Source organism: Schistocerca americana, chromosome 5, assembly GCF_021461395.2.
Source record: "Schistocerca americana isolate TAMUIC-IGC-003095 chromosome 5, iqSchAmer2.1, whole genome shotgun sequence".
Classification (NCBI taxonomy): domain Eukaryota; kingdom Metazoa; phylum Arthropoda; class Insecta; order Orthoptera; family Acrididae; genus Schistocerca; species Schistocerca americana.
In genome coordinates, this window is record NC_060123.1 from 749881588 (window position 1) to 749904147 (window position 22560).

Consider the following 22560-nt stretch of genomic DNA (forward strand, 5'->3'; position numbering starts at 1 on the left):
GAGAAATTGCATCGGAATTAAATACAAACGGTACAATGCCGACCTAAGTATAAGAAAACTGACTCTTGTTACTGTCTATGTTTTGAACCATTCCTGTGACACTAGTTATAGATTCCGATGCTTCATTTCAGGTTTACTGTATCCCTGTGACCTTCTTATTGACGATGAAACACAGAAATTGCATCGGAATTAAATACAAAAGGCACAATGCCGACTTAAGTACAAGAAAACTGACTCTTCTTACTGTCTATGTTTTGAACCATTCCTGTGACACTAGTTATAGATTCCGATGCTTCACTTCAGGTTTACTGTATCCCTCTGACCTTCTTATTGACGATGAAACACGTAAATTGCATCGGAATTAAAGCCAAAAGGCATAATGCCGACTTAAGTACAAGAAGACTGACTCTTCTCACTGACTATGTTTTGAACGATTCCTGTGACACTAGTTATAGATTCCGATTCTTCACTTCAGGTTTACTGTATCCCTGTGACCTTCTTATTGACGATGAAACACAGAAATTGCATCGGAAATAAATACAAAAGGCACAATGCCGACTCAAGAACAAGAAGACTGCCTCTTCTTACTGTCTATTTTTCAACCATTTCTGTGACACTAGTTACTGATTCCGATGCTTCACTTCCGGTTTACTGTATCCCTCTGACCTTCGTATTGACGAAGAAACACAGATATTGCTTCGGAATTAAGTAAAAATGGCGCAATGCCGACTTAAGTACAAGAAGACTGACCCTTCTTACTGTCTATGTTTTGAACCATTCCTGTGTCACTAGTTACAGATTCAGATGCTTCACTTCGGGTTTACTGTATCCCTCTGACCTTCCTATTGACGATGAAACACAGAAATTGCATCGGAATTAAATACAAAAGGCCCAATGCCGACTTAAGTACAAAAAGACTGACTCTTCTTACTGTCTATGTTTTGAACCATTCCTGTGACACTAGTTATAGATTCCGATGCTTCACATCAGGTTTACTGTATCCCTCTGAGCTTCTTATTGACGATGAAACATAGAAATTGCATCGGAATTATATACAAAAGTAACAATGCCGACTTAAGTACAAGAAGACTGACTCATCTTACTGTCTATGTTTTGAACCATTCCTGTGACACTAGTTATAGATTCCGATGCTTCACTTCAGGTATATTGAATCCCTCTGACCTTATTATTGCCGATGAAACACAGAAATTGCATCTTAATTAAATACAAAAGGCACAAAGCCGACATAAGTACATGAAGACTGCCTCTTCTTACTGTCTATGTTTTGAACCATTCCTGTGACACTAGTTATAGATTCCGATGCTTCACTTCAGGTTTACTGTATCCCTCTGTCCGTCGTACTGACGATGAAACACAGAAATTGCATCGGAATTAAATACAAAAGGCACAATGCCGACTCAAGTACAAGAAGACTGGCTATACTTCGTGTCTATGTTTTGAACCATTCCTGTGACACTAGTTATAGATTCCGATGCTTCGCTTCAGGTTTCCTGTATCCAGATGACCTTCTTATTGACGATGAAACACAGAAATTGCATCGGAATTAAATATAAAAGGCACAATGCCGACTCATGTACAAGAAGACTGGCTCTTCTTACTGACTATGTTTTGAATCTTTCCTCTGAGACCGGTTTTAGATTCCGATGCTTCACTTCAGGTTTACTGTACCCCTTGGACATTCTTATTGACGCCGCAACACAGAAATTGCATCGGAATTAAATAGGAAAGGCACAATGCCGACTTAAGTACAAGAAAATTGACTCTTCTTACTGTCTTTGTTTTGAACCATTCCTGTGACACTTGTTATAGATTCCGAAGCTTCACTTCAGGTTTACTGCATCCCTCTGACCTTCTTATTGACGATGAAACACGTAAATTGCATTGGAATTAAATACAAAAGGCATAATGCCGACTTAAGTACAAGAAGACTGACTCTTCTCACTGACTATGTTTTAAACGATTCCTGTGACACTAGTTATAGATTCCGATTCTTCACTTCAGGTTTACTGTATCCCTGTGACCTTCTTATTGACGGTGAAACACGGAAATTGAATCGGAAATAAATACAAAAGGCACAATGCCGACTCAAGAACAAGAAGACTCCCTCTTCTTACTGTCTATTTTTCAACCATTTCTGTGACACTAGTTACTGATTCCGATGCTTCACTTCCGGTTTACTGTATCCCTCTGAACTTCCTATTGACGATGAAACACAGAAATTGCATCGCAATTAAATACAAATGGGACAATGCAGACTTAAGTACAAGAAGACTTACTCATCCTACTGTCTATGTTTGAACCATTCCTGTGACACTAGTTATAGATTCCGATGCTTCACTTCAGGTTTACTGTATCCCTCTGACCTTCTTATTGACGATGAAACACAGAAATTGCATCGGAATTAAATACAAAAGGCATAATGCCGACTCATGTACAAGAAGACTTGCTCTTCTCACTGTCTATGTTTTGAATCTTTCCTCTGAGACCGGTTTTAGATTCCGATGTTTCACTTCAGGTTTACTGTATCCCTCTGAGCTTCTTATTGACGATGAAGCACAGAAATTGCATCTTAATTGAATACAAAAGGCACAATGAAGAAATAAGTACAAGAAGACTGACTCTGCTTACTGTCTATGATTTGAACCATTCCTGCGACACTAGTTATAGATTTCGATGCTTCACTTCAGGTATATTGAATCCCTCTGACCTTATTATTGTCGATGAAACACAGAAATTGCATCTTAATTAAATACAAAAGTCACAATGCCGACATAAGTACAAGAAGACTGCCTCTTCTTACTGACTATGTTTTGAACCATTCCTGTGACACTAGTTATAGATTCCGATGCTTCACTTCAGGTTTACTGTATTCCTGTGACCTTCTTATTGACGATGAAACACAGAAATTGCATCGGAATTAAATACAAAAAGAAACAATGCCGACTTAAGTACAAGAAAACTGACTCTTCTTACTGTCTATGTTTTGAACCATTCCTGTGACACTAGTTATGGATTCCGATGCTTCACTTTAGGTTTACTGTATCCCTCTGACCTTCTTATTGACGATGAATCACGTAAATTGTATCGGAATTAAATACAAAAGGCACAATGCTGACTTAAGTACAAGAAGACTGACTCTTCTCACTGTTTATGTTTTGAACGATTCCTGTGACACTAGTTATAGATTCCGATGCTTCACTTCTGGTTTACTGTATCCCTCTGACCTTCTTATTGACGATGAAACACAGAGATTGCATCGGAATTAAATACAAAAGGCACAATGCCGACTCAAGTACAAGAAGACTGGCTCTTATTACTGTCCATGTTTGAACCATTTCTGTGACACTAGTTATAGATTCCGATGCTTCACTTCAGGTTTACTGTATCCCTCTGAGCTTCTTATTGACGATGAAACACAGAAATTGCATCGGAATTACATACAAAAGGCACAATGCCGACTTAAGTACAAGAAGACTGACTCTTCTTACTGTCTATATTTTGAACCATTCCAGTGACACTAGTTATAGATTCCGATAATTCACTTAAGGCTTACTGTATCCCATTGACCTTCTTATGGACGATGAAGCACAGAAATTGCATCTTAATTAAATACAAAAGGCACAATGCAGAAATAAGTACAAGAAGACTGACTCTTCTTACTGTCTACGTTTTGATCCATTCCTGCGACACTAGTTATAGATTCCGATGCTTCACTTCAGGTATACTAAATCCCTCTGACCCTATTATTGACGATGAAACACAGAAATTGCATCTTAATTAAATACAAAAGGCACAATGCCGAATTAAGTACAAGAAGACTGACTTTTCTTACTGTCTATGTTTTGAACCATTCCTGTGACACTAGTTATAGATTCCGATGCTTCACTACAGGTTTTACTGTTTCCAGCTGAACTTCGTATTGACGATGAAACACAGAAATTGCATCGGAATTAAATACAAAAGGCACAATGCCGACTTAAGTACAAGAAAACTGACTCTTCTTACTGGCTATGTTTTGAACCATTCCTGTGACACTAGTTATAGATTCCGATGCCTCACTTCAGGTTTACTGTATCCAGCTGACTCTCGTATTGACGATAAAACACAGAAATTGCATCGGAATTAGATACAAAAGGCACAATGCCGACTTAAGTACAAGAAGACAGACTCTTCCTACTGTCTATGTTTTGAACCATTCCTGTGACACTAGTTATAGATTCCGATGCTTCACTTCAGGTTTACTGTATCCCTCTGACCGTCGTACTGACGATGAAACACAGAAATTGCTTTGGAATTAAATACAAAAGGCAAAATGCCGACTCAAGTACACGAAGACTGGCTCTTTTTACTGTCTATGTTTTGAACCTTTCCTGTGAGACCGGTTTTAGATTCCGATGCTTCACTGCAGGTTTACTGTGTCCCTTGGACCTTCTTATTGACGACGAAACACAGAAATTGCATCGAAATTAAATCGAAAAGGCACAATGCCGACTTAAGTACAAGAAAACAGACTCTTCTTAATATATATGTTTTGAACCATTCCTGTGACACTAGTTATTGATTCCGATTCTTCACTTCAGGTTTACTGTATCCCTCTGACCTTCTTATTGACGATGAAACACAGAAATTGCATCGGAATTAAATACAAAAAGCACAATGCCGACCTAAGTACAAGAAAACTGACTCTTCTTACTGTTTACGTTATCAACCATTCCTGTGACACTAGTTATAGATTCCGATGCTTCACTTCAGGTTTACTGCATCCCTGTGACCTTCTTATTGACGATGAGACACAGAAATTGCATCGGAATTAAATACAAAAGGCACAATGCCGACTTGAGTACAAGAAAACTGACCCTTCTTACTGTGTATGTTTTGAGCCATTCCTGTGACACTAGTTATAGATTCCGATGCTTCACTTCAGGTTTACTGTATCCCTCTGACCTTCTTATTGACGATGAAACGTAGAAATTACATCGGAATTACATACAAAAAGCACAATGCCGACTTAAGTACAAGTATACTGACTCTTCTTACTGTCTATGTTTTGAACCATTCCTCTGACACTAGTTATAGATTCCGATGCTTCGCTTCAGGTTTCCTGTATCCAGATGACCTTCTTATTGACGATGAAACACAGAAATTGCATCGGAATTAAATACAAAAGGCACAATGCCGACTCATGTTCAAGAAGACTGGCTCTCCTTACTGTCTATGTTTTGAATCTTACCTCTAAAACCGGTTTTAGATTCCGATGCTTCACTTCAGGTTTACTGTAACCAGCTGACCTTCTTATGGACGATGAAACACAGAAATTGCATCGGAATTAAATACAAAAGGCACAATGCCGGCTCATGTACAAGAAGACTGGCTCTTCTTACTGTCTATGTTTTGAATCTTTCCTCTGAGACCGGTTTTAGATTCCGATGCTTCACTTCAGGTTTACTGTATCCCTTGGACCTTCTTATTGACGCAGCAACACAGAAATTGCATCGGAATTAAATAGGAAAGGCACAATGCCGGCCTAAGTACAAGAAAATTGACCCTTCTTACTGTCTATGTTTTGAACCATTACTGTGACACTAGTTATAGATTCCGATGCTTCACTTCAGGTTTACTCTATCCCTCTGACCTTGTTATTGACGATGAAACACAGAAATTGCATCGGAATTACATACAAAAGGCACAATGCCGACTTAAGTACAAGAATACTGCCTCTTCTTACTGTCTATGTTTTGAACCATTCCTCTGACACTAGTTATAGATTCCGATGCTTCACTTCAGGTTTACTGTATCTCTCTGACAATCTTATTGACAATGAAACAGAGAAATTGCATCGGAATTAAATACAAACGGTACAATGCCGACCTAAGTATAAGAAAACTGACTCTTGTTACTGTCTATGTTTTGAACCATTCCTGTGACACTAGTTATAGATTCCGATGCTTCATTTCAGGTTTACTGTATCCCTGTGACCTTCTTATTGACGATGAAACACAGAAATTGCATCGGAATTAAATACAAAAGGCACAATGCCGACTTAAGTACAAGAAAACTGACTCTTCTTACTGTCTATGTTTTGAACCATTCCTGTGACACTAGTTATAGATTCCGATGCTTCACTTCAGGTTTACTGTATCCCTCTGACCTTCTTATTGACGATGAAACACGTAAATTGCATCGGAATTAAAGCCAAAAGGCATAATGCCGACTTAAGTACAAGAAGACTGACTCTTCTCACTGACTATGTTTTGAACGATTCCTGTGACACTAGTTATAGATTCCGATTCTTCACTTCAGGTTTACTGTATCCCTGTGACCTTCTTATTGACGATGAAACACAGAAATTGCATCGGAAATAAATACAAAAGGCACAATGCCGACTCAAGAACAAGAAGACTGCCTCTTCTTACTGTCTATTTTTCAACCATTTCTGTGACACTAGTTACTGATTCCGATGCTTCACTTCCGGTTTACTGTATCCCTCTGACCTTCGTATTGACGAAGAAACACAGATATTGCTTCGGAATTAAGTAAAAATGGCGCAATGCCGACTTAAGTACAAGAAGACTGACCCTTCTTACTGTCTATGTTTTGAACCATTCCTGTGTCACTAGTTACAGATTCAGATGCTTCACTTCGGGTTTACTGTATCCCTCTGACCTTCCTATTGACGATGAAACACAGAAATTGCATCGGAATTAAATACAAAAGGCCCAATGCCGACTTAAGTACAAAAAGACTGACTCTTCTTACTGTCTATGTTTTGAACCATTCCTGTGACACTAGTTATAGATTCCGATGCTTCACATCAGGTTTACTGTATCCCTCTGAGCTTCTTATTGACGATGAAACACAGAAATTGCATCGGAATTATATACAAAAGTAACAATGCCGACTTAAGTACAAGAAGACTGACTCATCTTACTGTCTATGTTTTGAACCATTCCTGTGACACTAGTTATAGATTCCGATGCTTCACTTCAGGTATATTGAATCCCTCTGACCTTATTATTGCCGATGAAACACAGAAATTGCATCTTAATTAAATACAAAAGGCACAAAGCCGACATAAGTACATGAAGACTGCCTCTTCTTACTGTCTATGTTTTGAACCATTCCTGTGACACTAGTTATAGATTCCGATGCTTCACTTCAGGTTTACTGTATCCCTCTGACCGTCGTACTGACGATGAAACACAGAAATTGCATCGGAATTAAATACAAAAGGCACAATGCCGACTCAAGTACAAGAAGACTGGCTATACTTCGTGCCTATGTTTTGAACCATTCCTGTGACACTAGTTATAGATTCCGATGCTTCGCTTCAGGTTTCCTGTATCCAGATGACCTTCTTATTGACGATGAAACACAGAAATTGCATCGGAATTAAATATAAAAGGCACAATGCCGACTCATGTACAAGAAGACTGGCTCTTCTTACTGACTATGTTTTGAATCTTTCCTCTGAGACCGGTTTTAGATTCCGATGCTTCACTTCAGGTTTACTGTATCCCTTGGACATTCTTATTGACGCCGCAACACAGAAATTGCATCGGAATTAAATAGGAAAGGCACAATGCCGACTTAAGTACAAGAAAATTGACTCTTCTTACTGTCTTTGTTTTGAACCATTCCTGTGACACTAGTTATAGATTCCGAAGCTTCACTTCAGGTTTACTGCATCCCTCTGACCTTCTTATTGACGATGAAACACGTAAATTGCATTGGAATTAAATACAAAAGGCATAATGCCGACTTAAGTACAAGAAGACTGACTCTTCTCACTGACTATGTTTTAAACGATTCCTGTGACACTAGTTATAGATTCCGATTCTTCACTTCAGGTTTACTGTATCCCTGTGACCTTCTTATTGACGATGAAACACAGAAATTGAATCGGAAATAAATACAAAAGGCACAATGCCGACTCAAGAACAAGAAGACTCCCTCTTCTTACTGTCTATTTTTCAACCATTTCTGTGACACTAGTTACTGATTCCGATGCTTCACTTCCGGTTTACTGTATCCCTCTGAACTTCCTATTGACGATGAAACACAGAAATTGCATCGGAATTAAATACAAAAGGCCCAATGCCGGCTTAAGTACAATAAGACTGACTCTTCTTACTGTCTATGTTTTGAAACATTCCTGTGACAGTAGTTATAGATTCCGATGCTTCACCTCAGGTTTACTGTATCCCTCTGAGTTTCTTATTGACGATGAAACACAGAAATTGCATCGGAATTATATACAAAAGTAACAATGCCGACTAAAGAACAAGAAGACAGGCTCTTCTTACGGTCTATGTTTTGAACCATTCCTGCGACACTAGTTATAGATTCCGATGCTTCACTTCAGGTATTTTGAAAACCTCTGACCTTATTATTGCAGATGAAATACAGAAATTGCGTCTTAATTAAATACAAAAGGCACAATGCCGACAAAAGTACAAGAAGACTGCCTCTTCTTACTGCCTATGTTCTGAAACATTCCTGTGACACTAGTTATAGATTCCGATGCTTCACTTCAGGTTTACTGTATCCCTCTGACCGTCGTACTGACGATGAAACACAGAAATTGCATCGGAATTAAATACAAAAGTCACAATGTCGTCTTAAGTACAAGAAGACTGGCTATACTTCCTGTCTATGTTTTGAACCATTCCTGTGACACTAGTTATAGATTCCGATGCTTCGCTTCAGGTTTCCTGTATCCAGATGACCTTCTCATTGACGATGAAACACAGAAATTGCATCGGAATTAAATACAAAAGGCACAATGCCGACTCATATACAAGAAGACTGGCTCTCCTTACTGTCTATGTTTAGAATCTTTCCTCTAAATCCGGTTTTAGATTCCGATGCTTCACTCCAGGTTTACTGTATCCCTTGGACCTTCTTATTGACGCCGAATCACAGAAATTGCATCGGAATTGAATAGAAAAGGCACAATGCCGACTTAAGTACAAGAAAATTGACTATTCTTACTGTCTATGTTTTGAACCTTTGCTGTGAGACCGGTTTTAGATTCCGATGCTTCCTTTCAGGTTTACTGTATCCCTATTACCTCGTTATTGACGACGAAACACAGAAATTGCATCGGAATTAAATACAAAAGACACAATGCCGACTCATGTACAAGAAGACTGGCTCTTCATACTGCCTATGTTTGAACCTTTCCTCTGTGACTGGTTTTAGATTCCGATGCTTCACTTCAGGTTCATTGTTTCCCTTGGACCTTCTTATTGACGCCGAAACACAGAAATTGCATCGGATTAAAATAGAAAAGGCACAGTGCCGACTTAAGTACAAGAAAATGGACTCTCCTTACTGTCTATGTTTTGAACCATTCCTGTGACACTAGTTATAGATTCCGATGCTTCACTTCAGGTTAATTGTATCCCTTGGACCTTCTTATTGACGCCAAAACACAGAAATTGTATCGAAATTAAATAGATAAGGCACAATGCCGACTTAAGTACAAGAAAATTGACTCTCCTTAGTGTCTATGTTTTGAACCATTTCTGTAACACTAGTTATAGATTCCGATGCTTCATTTCAGGTTTACTGTATCCCTTTGACCTTCTTATTGACGATGAAGCACAGATATTGCATCTTAATTAAATACAAAAGGCACAATGCCGACTCAAGTACAAGAAGACAGGCTCTTCTTACTGTCTGTGCTTTGAACCTTTCCTGTGAGGCCGGTTTTAGATTCCGATGCTTCACTTCAGGTTTACTGTATCCCTCTCTTATTGACGATGAAACACAGAAATTGCATCGGAATGAAATACAAACGGCACAATGCCGACTTAAGTACTAGAAGACTGACTCTTCCTACTGTCTATGTTTTGAATTATTCCTGTGACACTAGTTATAGATTCTGATGCTTCACTTCAGGTTTACTGTATCCCTCTCACCGTCGTATTGACGATGAAACACAGAATTTGCATCGGATCTAAATACAAAAGGCACAATGCCGACTCAAGTACAAGAAGACTGGCTATACTTCCTGTCTATGTTTTGAACCATTCCTGTGACACTAGTTCTAGAGTCCGATGCTTTGCTTCAGGTTTTTCTATATCCAGCTGACCTTCTTATTGATGATGAAACACAGAAATTGCATCGGAGTTAAATACAAAAGGCACAATGCCGACTCATGTACAAGAAGACTGGCTCTTCTTACTGTCTATGTTTTGAACCTTTCCTCTGAGACCGGTTTTGATTCCGATTCTTCACTTCAGGTTTACTGTATCCCTTGGACCTTCTTATTGACGATAAAACACAGAAATTGCATCGGAATTAAATACAAAAGGCACAATGCCGACCTAAGAACAAGAAAATTGACTCTTCTTACTGTTTATGTTTTGAACCATTCCTGTGACACTAGTTATAGATTCCGATGCTTCACTTCAGGTTTACTGTATCCCTGTGACCTTCTTATTGACGATGAAACACAGAAAATGCATCGGAATAAAATACAAAAGGCACAATGCCGATTTAAGTACAAGAAAACTGGCTCCTCTTACTGTCTATGTTTTGAACCATTCCTATGACACTAGTTATAGAATCCAATGCTTCACTTCAGGTTTACTGTATCCCTCTGACCTTCTTATTGACGATGAAACACAGAAATGGCATCGGAATTAAATACAAAAGGCACAATGCCGACTTAAGTACAAGAAAACTAACTCTTCTTACTGTCTATGTTTGAACCATTCCTGTGACACTAGTTATAGATTCCGATGCTTCACTTCAGGTTTACTGTATCCCTCGGACCTTCTTATTGACGATGAAACACAGAAATTGCATCGGAATTAAATACAAAAGGCACAATGCCGACCTAAGTACAAGAAGACTGACTCTTCTTACTGTCTATGTTTTGAACCTTTCCTCCGAGACCGGTTTTAGATTCCGATGCTCACTTCAGGTTTACTGTATCCCTTTAAACCTTCTTATTGACGATGAAACACAGAAATTGCATCGGAATTAAATACAAAAGGCCCAATGCCGAATTAAGTACAATAAGGCTGACCCTTCTTACTGTCTATGTTTTGAAACATTCCTGTGACAGTAGTTATAGATTCCGATGCTTCACATCAGGTTTACTGTATCCCTCTGAGCTTCTTATTGACGATGAAACACAGAAATTGCATCGGAATTATATACAAAAGTAACAATGCCGACTTAAGTACAAGAAGATTGACTCTTCTTACTGTCTATGTTTTGAACCATTCCTGCGACACTAGTTATAGATTCCGATGCTTCACTTCAGGTATATTGAAACCCTCTGACCTTATTATTGCCGATGAAACACAGAAATTGCGTCTTAATTAAATACAAAAGGCACAATGCCGACATAAGTACAAGAAGACTGCCTCTTCTTACTGCCTATGTTTTGAACCATTCCTGTGACACTAGTTATAGATTCCGATGCTTCACTTCAGGTTTACTGTATCCCTCTGACCGTCGTACTGACGATGAAACACAGAAATTGCATCGGAATTAAATACAAAAGGCCCAATGCCGACTTAAGTAAAATAAGACTGACTCTTCTTACTGTCTATGTTTTGAAACATTCCTGTGACAGTAGTTATAGATTCCGATGCTTCACATCAGGTTTACTGTATCCCTCTGAGCTTCTTATTGACGATGAAACACAGAAATTGCATCGGAATTATATACGAAAGTAACAATGCCGACTTAAGTACAAGAAGATTGACTCTTCTTACTGTCTATGTTTTGAACCATTCCTGCGACACTAGTTATAGATTCCGATGCTTCACTTCAGGTATATTGAAACCCTCTGACCTTATTATTGCCGATGAAACACAGAAATTGCGTCTTAATTAAATACAAAAGGCACAATGCCGACATAAGTACAAGAAGACTGCCTCTCCTTACTGCCTATGTTTTGAACCATTCCTGTGACACTAGTTATAGATTCCGATGCTTCACTTCAGGTTTACTGTATCCCTCTGACCGTCGTACTGACGATGAAACACAGAAATTGCATCGGAATTAAATACAAAAGGCACAATGTCGACTCAAGTACAAGAAGACTGGCTATACTTCCTGTCTATGTTTTGAACCATTCCTGTGACACTAGTTATAGATTCCGATGCTTCGCTTCAGGTTTCCTGTATCCAGATGACCTTCTTATTGACGATGAAACACAGAAATTGCATCGGAATTAAATACAAAAGGCACAATGCCGACTCATATACAAGAAGACTGGCTCTCCTTACTGTCTATGTTTAGAATCTTTCCTCTAAATCCGGTTTTAGATTCCGATGCTTCACTCCAGGTTTACTGTATCCCTTGGACCTTCTTATTGACGCCGAAACACAGAAATTGCATCGGATTAAAATAGAAAAGGCACAGTGCCGACTTAAGTACAAGAAAATGGACTCTCCTTACTGTCTATGTTTTGAACCATTCCTGTGACACTAGTTATAGATTCCGATGCTTCACTTAAGGGTTTACTGTATCCCTCTGACCGTCGTACTGACGATGAAACACAGAAATTGCATCGGAATTAAATACAAAAGGCACAATGTCGACTCAAGTACAAGAAGACTGGCTATACTTCCTGTCTATGTTTTGAACCATTCTTGTGACACTAGTTATAGATTCCGATGCTTCGCTTCAGGTTTCCTGTATCCAGATGACCTTCTTATTGACGATGAAACACAGAAATTGCATCGGAATTAAATACAAAAGACACAATACCGACTCATGTACAAGAAGACTGGCTCTTCATACTGCCTATGTTTGAACCTTTCCTCTGTGACCGGTTTTAGATTCCGATGCTTCACTTCAGGTTCATTGTTTCCCTTGGACCTTCTTATTGACGCCGAAACACAGAAATTGCATCGGATTAAAATAGAAAAGGCACAGTGCCGACTTAAGTACAAGAAAATGGACTCTCCTTACTGTCTATGTTTGAACCATTCCTGTGACACTAGTTATAGATTCCGATGCTTCACTTAAGGGTTTACTGTATCCCTCTCACCGTCGTATTGACGATGAAACACAGAAATTGCATCGAAATTAAATACAAAAGGCACAATGCTGACACAAGTACAAGAAGTCTGGCTATACTTCCAGTCTATGTTTTGAACCATTCCTGTGACACTAGTTATAGTTTCCGATACTTCGCTACAGGTTTACTGTATCCAGCTAACCTTTTCATTGACGATGAAACAGAGAAATTGCATCGGAATTAAATACAAAAGGCACAATGCCGACTCATGTACAAGAAGACTGGCTCTTCATACTGTCTATGTTTCAACCTTTCCTCTGAGACCGCTATTAGATTCCGATGCTTCACTTCAGGTTAATTGTATCCCTATGACCTTCTTATTGACGCCGAAACACAGAAATTGTATCGAAATTAAATAGATAAGGCACAATGCCGACTTAAGTACAAGAAAATTGACTCTCCTTAGTGTCTATGTTTTGAACCATTTCTGTAACACTAGTTATAGATTCCGATGCTTCATTTCAGGTTTACTGTATCCCTTTGACCTTCTTATTGACGATGAAGCACAGATATTGCATCTTAATTAAATACAAAAGGCACAATGCCGACTCAAGTACAAGAAGACAGGCTCTTCTTACTGTCTATGTTTTGAACCATTCCTGCGAGACTAGTTATAGATTCCGATGCTTCACTTCAGGTATACTGAATCCCTCTGACCTTATTATTGACGATGAAACACAAAAATTGCATCTTAATTAAATACAAAATGCACAATGCCGACTTCAGCACTTGAAGAGTGACTCTGCTTACTGTCTATGTTTTGAACCATTCCTGTGAGACTAGTTACAGATTCCGATGCTTCACTTCAGGTTTGCTGTATCCCTCTGACCATCGTACTGACGATGAAACACAGAAATTGCATCGGAATTAAATACAAAAGGCACAATGCCGACTCAAGTACAAGAAGACAGGCTCTTCTTACTGTCTGTGCTTTGAACCTTTCCTGTGAGGCCGGTTTTAGATTCCGATGCTTCACTTCAGGATTACTGTATCCCTCTCTTATTGACGATGAAACACATAAATTGCATCGGAATGAAATACAAACGGCACAATGCCGACTTAAGTACTAGAAGACTGACTCTTCCTACTGTCTATGTTTTGAATTATTCCTGTGACACTAGTTATAGATTCTGATGCTTCACTTCAGGTTTACTGTATCCCTCTCACCGTCGTATTGACGATGAAACACAGAATTTGCATCGGATCTAAATACAAAAGGCACAATGCCGACTCAAGTACAAGAAGACTGGCTATACTTCCTGTCTATGTTTTGAACCATTCCTGTGACACTAGTTCCAGAGTCCGATGCTTTGCTTCAGGTATTTCTATATCCAGCTGACCTTGTTATTGATGATGAAACACAGAAATTGCATCGGAGTTAAATACAAAAGGCACAATGCCGACTCATGTACAAGAAGACTGGCTCTTCTTACTGTCTATGTTTTGAACCTTTCCTCTGAGACCGGTTTTGATTCCGATTCTTCACTTCAGGTTTACTGTATCCCTTGGACCTTCTTATTGGCGATAAAACACAGAAATTGCATCGGAATTAAATACAAAAGGCACAATGCCGACCTAAGAACAAGAAAATTGACTCTTCTTACTGTTTATGTTTTGAACCATTTCTGTGACACTAGTTATAGATTCCGATGCTTCACTTCAGGTTTACTGTATACCTGTGACCTTCTTATTGACGATGAAACACAGAAAATGCATCGGAATAAAATACAAAAGGCACAATGCCGATTTAAGTACAAGAAAACTGACTCCTCTTACTGTCTATGTTTTGAACCATTCCTATGACACTAGTTATAGAATCCAATGCTTCACTTCAGGTTTACTGTATCCTTCGGACCTTCTTATTGACGATGAAACACAGAAATTGCATCGGAATTAAATACAAAAGGCACAATGCCGACCTAAGTACAAGAAGACTGACTCTTCCTACTGTCTATGTTTTGAACCTTTCCTCCGAGACCGGTTTTAGATTCCGATGCTTCACTTCAGGTTTACTGTATCCCTTGGACCTTCTTATTGACGATGAAACACAGAAATTGCATCGGAATTAAATACAAAAGGCCCAATGCCGACTTAAGTACAATAAGACTGACTCTTCTTACTGTGTATGTTTTGAACCATTCCTAGGACACTAGTTATAGATTCCGATGCTTCACTTCAGGTATATTGAAACCCTCTGACCTTATTATTGCCGATGAAACACAGAAATTGCGTCTTAATTAAATACAAAAGGCACAATGCCGACTCAAGTACAAGAAGACTGGCTATACTTCCTGTCTATGTTTTGAACCATTCCTGTGACACTAGTTCTAGAGTCCGATGCTTTGCTTCAGGTTTTTCTATATCCAGCTGACCTTGTTATTGATGATGAAACACAGAAATTGCATCGGAGTTAAATACAAAAGGCACAATGCCGACTCATGTACAAGAAGACTGGCTCTTCTTACTGTCTATGTTTTGAACCTTTCCTCTGAGACCGGTTTTGATTCCGATTCTTCACTTCAGGTTTACTGTATCCTTCGGACCTTCTTATTGACGATGAAACACAGAAATGGCATCGGAATTAAATACAAAAGGCACAATGCCGACTTAAGTACAAGAAAACTAACTCTTCTTACTGTCTATGTTTGAACCATTCCTGTGACACTAGTTACAGATTCCGATGCTTCACTTCAGGTTTACTGTATCCCTCGGACCTTCTTATTGACGATGAAACACAGAAATTGCATCGGAATTAAATACAAAAGGCACAATGCCGACCTAAGTACAAGAAGATTGACTCTTCTTACTGTCTATGTTTTGAACCATTCCTGCGACACTAGTTATAGATTCCGATGCTTCACTTCAGGTATATTGAAACCCTCTGACCTTATTATTGCCGATGAAACACAGAAATTGCGTCTTATTTAAATACAAAAGGCACAATGCCGACATAAGTACAAGAAGACTGCCTCTTCTTACTGCCTATGTTTTGAACCATTCCTGTGACACTAGTTATAAATTCCGATGCTTCACTTCAGGTTTACTGTATCCCTCTGACCGTCGTACTGACGATGAAACACAGAAATTGCATCGGAATTAAATACAAAAGGCACAATGCCGACTCATATACAAGAAGACTGGCTCTCCTTACTGTCTATGTTTTGAATCTTTCCTCTAAATCCGGTTTTAGATTCCGATGCTTCACTCCAGGTTTACTGTATCCCTTGGACCTTCTTATTGACGCCGAATCACAGAAATTGCATCGGAATTAAATAGAAAAGGCACAATGCCGACTTAAGTACAAGAAAATTGACTATTCTTACTGTCTATGTTTTGAACCTTTGCTGTGAGACCGGTTTTAGATTCCGATGCTTCCTTTCAGGTTTACTGTATCCCTTGTACCTCGTTATTGACGACGAAACACAGAAATTGCATCGGAATTAAATACAAAAGACACAATGCCGACTCATGTACAAGAAGACTGGCTCTTCATACTGCCTATGTTTGAACCTTTCCTCTGTGACCGGTTTTAGATTCCGATGCTTCACTTCAGGTTCATTGTTTCCCTTGGACCTTCTTATTGACGCCGAAACACAGAAATTGCATTGGATTAAAATAGAAAAGGCACAGTGCCGACTTAAGTACAAGAAAATGGACTCTCCTTACTGTCTATGTTTTGAACCATTCCTGTGACACTAGTTATAGTTTCCGATGCTTCGCTTCAGGTTTACTGTATCCAGCTAACCTTTTTATTGACGATGAAACAGAGAAATTGCATCGGAATTAAATACAAAAGGCACAATGCCGACTCATGTACAAGAAGACTGGCTCTTCATACTGTCTATGTTTGAACCCTACCTCTGAGACCGCTATTAGATTCCGATGCTTCACTTCAGGTTAATTGTATCCCTTGGACCTTCTTATTGACGCCGAAACACAGAAATTGTATCGAAATTAAATAGATAAGGCACAATGCCGACTAAGTACAAGAAAATTGACTCTCCTTAGTGTCTATGTTTTGAACCATTTCTGTAACACTAGTTATAGATTCCGATGCTTCATTTCAGGTTTACTGTATCCCTTTGACCTTCTTATTGACGATGAAGCACAGATATTGCATCTTAATTAAATACAAAAGGCACAATGCCGACTCAAGTACAAGAAGACAGGCTCTTCTTACTGTCTATGTTTTGAACCATTCCTGCGAGACTAGTTATAGATTCCGATGCTTCACTTCAGGTATACTGAATCCTTCTGACCTTATTATTGACGATGAAACACAAAAATTGCATCTTAATTAAATACAAAATGCACAATGCCGACTCCAGCACTTGAAGAGTGACTCTGCTTACTGTCTATGTTTTGAACCATTCCTGTGAGACTAGTTACAGATTCCGATGCTTCACTTCAGGTTTGCTGTATCCCTCTGACCATCGTACTGACGATGAAACACAGAAATTGCATCGGAATTAAATACAAAAGGCACAACGCCGACTCAAGTACAAGAAGACAGGCTCTTCTTACTGTCTGTGCTTTGAACCTTTCCTGTGAGGCCGGTTTTAGATTCCGATGCTTCACTTCAGGTTTACTGTATCCCTCTCTTATTGACGACGAAACACAGAAATTGCATCGGAATGAAATACAAACGGCACAATGCCGACTTAAGTACTAGAAGACTGACTCTTCCTACTGTCTATGTTTTGAATTATTCCTGTGACACTAGTTATAGATTCTGATGCTTCACTTCAGGTTTACTGTATCCCGCTCACCGTCGTATTGACGATGAAACACAGAATTTGCATCGGATCTAAATACAAAAGGCACAATGCCGACTCAAGTACAAGAAGACTGGCTATACTTCCTGTCTATGTTTTGAACCATTCGTGTGACACTAGTTCTAGAGTCCGATGCTTTGCTTCAGGTTTTTCTACATCCAGCTGACCTTCTTATTGATGATGAAACACAGAAATTGCATCGGAGTTAAATACAAAAGCACAATGCCGACTCATGTACAAGAAGACTGGCTCTTCTTACTGTCTATGTTTTGAACCTTTCCTCTGAGACCGGTTTTGATTCCGATGCTTCACTTCAGGTTTACTGTATCCCTTGGACCTTCTTATTGACGATGAAACACAGAAATTGCATCGGAATTAAATACAAAAGGCACAATGCCGACCTAAGAACAAGGAAATTGACTCTTCTTACTGTTTATGTTTTGAACCATTCCTGTGACACTAGTTATAGATTCCGATGCTTCACTTCAGGTTTACTGTATCCCTGTGACCTTCTTATTGACGATGAAACACAGAAAATGCATCGGAATAAAATACAAAAGGCACAATGCCGATTTAAGTACAAGAAAACTGACTCCTCTTACTGTCTATGATTTGAACCATTCCTGTGACACTAGTTATAGATTCCGATGCTTCACTTCAGGTTTACTGTATCCCTCGGACCTTCTTATTGACGATGAAACACAGAAATTGCATCGGAATTAAATACAAAAGGCACAATGCCGACCTAAGTACAAGAAGACTGACTCTTCTTACTGTCTATGTTTTGAACCTTTCCTCCGAGACCGGTTTTAGATTCCGATGCTTCACTTCAGGTTTACTGTATCCCTATGACCTTCATATTTACGATGAAGCACAGATATTGCATCTTAATTAAATACAAAAGGCACAATGCCGACTTAAGTACAAGAAGACTGACTCTTCTTACTGTCTATGCTTTGAACCATTCCTGCAAGACTAGTTATAGATTCCGATGCTTCACTTCAGGTATACTGAATCCCTCTGACCTTATTATTGACGATGAAACACATAAATTGCATCTTAATTAAATACAAAAAGCACAATGCCGACTTCAGCACATGGAGAGTGACTCTCCTTACTGTCTATGTTTTGAACCATTCCTGTGAGACTAGTTATAGATTCCGATGCTTCACTTCAGGTTTCCTGTATCCCTCTGACCGTCGTACTGACGATGAAAAACAGATATTGCATCGGAATTAAATACAAAAGGCACAATGAAGACTCAAGTACAAGAAGACTGGCTCTTCTTACTGTCTGTGTTTTGAACCTTCCGTGTGAGACCGGTTTTAGATTCCGATGCTTCACTTCAGGTTTACTGTATCCCTTGGACCTTGTTATTGACGACGAAACACAGAAAATGCATCGTAATGAAATAGAAAAGGCGCAATGCCGACGTAAGTACAAGAAAACAGACACTTCTTAATATCTATGTTTAGAACCATTCCAGATACACTAGCTATAGATTCCGATGCTTCACTTCAGGTTTACTGTATCACTCCGACCCTCTTATTGACGATGAAACACAGAAAATGCATCGGAATTAAATACAAACGGCACAATGCCGACTTAAGTACTAGAAGACTCACTCTTCTTACTGTCTGTGTTTTGAACCATTCCTGTGACACTAGTTATAGATTCCGATGCTTCACTTCAGGTTTACTGTATCCCTCTGACCGTCATACTGACGATGTAACACAGAAATTGCATCGGAATTAAATACAAAAGGCACAATGCTGACACAAGTACAAGAAGACTGGCTATACTTCCTGTCTATGTTTTAAACCATTCCTGTGACACTAGTTATAGTTTCCGATGCTTCGCTTCAGGTTTACTGTATCCAGCTGACCTTCTTATTGACGATGAAACACAGAAATTGCTTCGGAATTAAATAGATAAGGCACAATGCCGACTTAAGTACAAGAAAATTGACTCTCCTTAGTGTCTATGTTTTGAACCATTCCTGTAACACTAGTTATAGATTCCGATGCTTCATTTCAGGTTTACTGTATCCCTTTGACCTTCATATTGACGATGAAGCACAGATATTGCATCTTAATTAAATACAAAAGGCACAATGCCGACTTAAGTACAAGAAGACTGACTCTTCTTACTGTCTATGCTTTGAACCATTCCTGCAAGACTAGTTATAGATTCCGATGCTTCACTTCAGGTATACTGTATCCCTCTGACCTTATTATTGACGATGAAACACATAAATTGCATCTTAATTAAATACAAAAAGCACAATGCCGACTTCAGCACATGGAGAGTGACTCTCCTTACTGTCTATGTTTTGAACCATTCCTGTGACTAGTTATAGATTCCGATGCTTCACTTCAGGTTTCCTGTATCCCTCTGACCGTCGTACTGACGATGAAACACAGAAATTGCATCGGAATTAAATACAAATCGCACAATGCCGACTCAAGTTCAAGAAGACACGCTCTTCTTACTGTCTGTGCTTTGAACCTTTCCTGTGGGACCGGTTTTAGATTCCGATGCATCACTTCAGGTTTACTGTATCCCTCTGACCCTCTTATTGACGATGAAACACAGAAAATGCATCGGAATTAAATACAAACGGCACAATGCCGACCTAAGTACTAGAAGACTGACTCTTCCTACTGTCTACGTTTCGAATTATTCCTGTGACACTAGTTATAGATTCCGATGCTTCACTTCAGGTTTACTGTATCCCTCTCACCGTCGTGTTGACGATGAAACACAGAAATTGCATCGGAATTAAATACAAAAGGCACAGTGCCGACTAAAGTACAAGAAGATTGGCTATACTTCCTGTCTATGTTTTGAACCATTCCTGTGACACTAGTTCTAGAGTCCGATGCTTCGCTTCAGGTTTACTGTATCCAGCTGACCTTTTTATTGATGATGAAACACAGAAATTGCATCGGAGTTAAATACAAAATTCACAATACCGACTCATGTACAAGAAGACTGGCTCTTCTTACAGTCTATGTATTGAACCTTTCCTCTGAGACCGGTTTTGATTCCGATGCTTCACATCAGGTTTACTGTATCCCTTGGACCTTCTTATTGACGATGAAACACAGACATTGCATCGGAATTAAATACAAAAGGCACAATGAAGACCTAAGAACATGAAAACTGACTCTTCTTACTGTTTATGTTTTGAACCATTCCTGTGACACTAGTTATAGATTCCAATGCTTCACTTCAGGCTTACTGTATCCCTCTGACCTTCTTATTGACGATGAAACACAGAAATGGCATCGGAATTAAATACAAAAGCCACAATGCCGACTCAAGTACAAGAAGACTGGCTATACTTCCTGTCTATGTTTTCTACCATTCCTGTGACATTAGTTATAGATTCCGATGCTTCACTTCAGGTTTACTGTATCCAGATGACCTTCTTATTGACGATGAAACACAGAAATAGCATCGGAATTAAATACAAAAGGCACAATGCCGACTCATGTACAAGAAGGCTGGCACTTCTTAATGTCTCTGTTTTCAACCTTTCCTCTGAGACCATTTTTAGATTCCGATGCTTCACTTCAGATTTACTGTATCCCTTGGATCTTCTTATTGACGCCGAAACACAGAAATTGCATCGGAATTAAATACAAAAGGCACAATGCCGACTTAAGTACAAGAAAATTGACTCTTCTTACTGTCTATGTTTTGAACCATTCCTGTGACACTAGTTATAGATTCCGATGCTTCACTTCATGTTTACTGTATCCCTCTGACCTTCTTATTGACGATGAAACACGTAAATTGCATCGGAATTAAATACAAAAGGCACAATGCCGACTTAAGTACACGAAGACTGACTCTTCTCACTGTCTACGTTTTGAACGATTCCTGTGACACTAGTTATAGATTTCGATTCTTCACTTCAGGTTTACTGTATCCCTCTGACCTTCTTATTGACGATGAAACACGGATATTGCATCTGAATTAAATACAAAAGGCACAATGCCGACTCAAGTACAAGAAGACTGTTTCTTCTTACTGTCTATTTTTGAACCATTTCTGTGACACTAGTTATAGATTCCGATGCTTCACTTCCAGTTTACTGTATCCCTCTGACCTTCGTATTGACGAAGAAACACAGATATTGCTTCGGAATTAAATACAAAAGGCGCAATACCAACTTAAGTACAAGAAGACTGACCCTTCTTACTGTCTATGTTTTGAACCATACCTGTGACACTAGTTACAGATTCCAATGCTTCACTTGAGGTTTACTGTATCCCTCTGACCTTCCTATTGACGATGAAACACAGAAATTGCATCGAAATTAAATACAAAAGGCCCAATGCCGACTTAAGTACAAAAAAACCGACTCTTCTTACTGTCTATGTTTTGCACCATTCCTGTGACACTAGTTATACATTCCGATGCTTCACTGCAGGTTTACTGTATCCCTCTGAGCTTCTTATTGACGATGAAACACAGAAATTGCATGGGAATTATATACAAAAGTAACAATGCCGACTTAAGTACAAGAAGACTGACTCTTCTTACTGTCTATGTTTTGAACCATTCCTGTGACACTAGTTATAGATTCCGATGCTTCACTTCAGGCTTACTGTATCCCTTTGACCTTCTTATTGACGATGAAGCACAGAAATTGCATCTTAATTAAATACAAAAGGCACAATGCAGAAAGAAGTACAAGAAGACTGA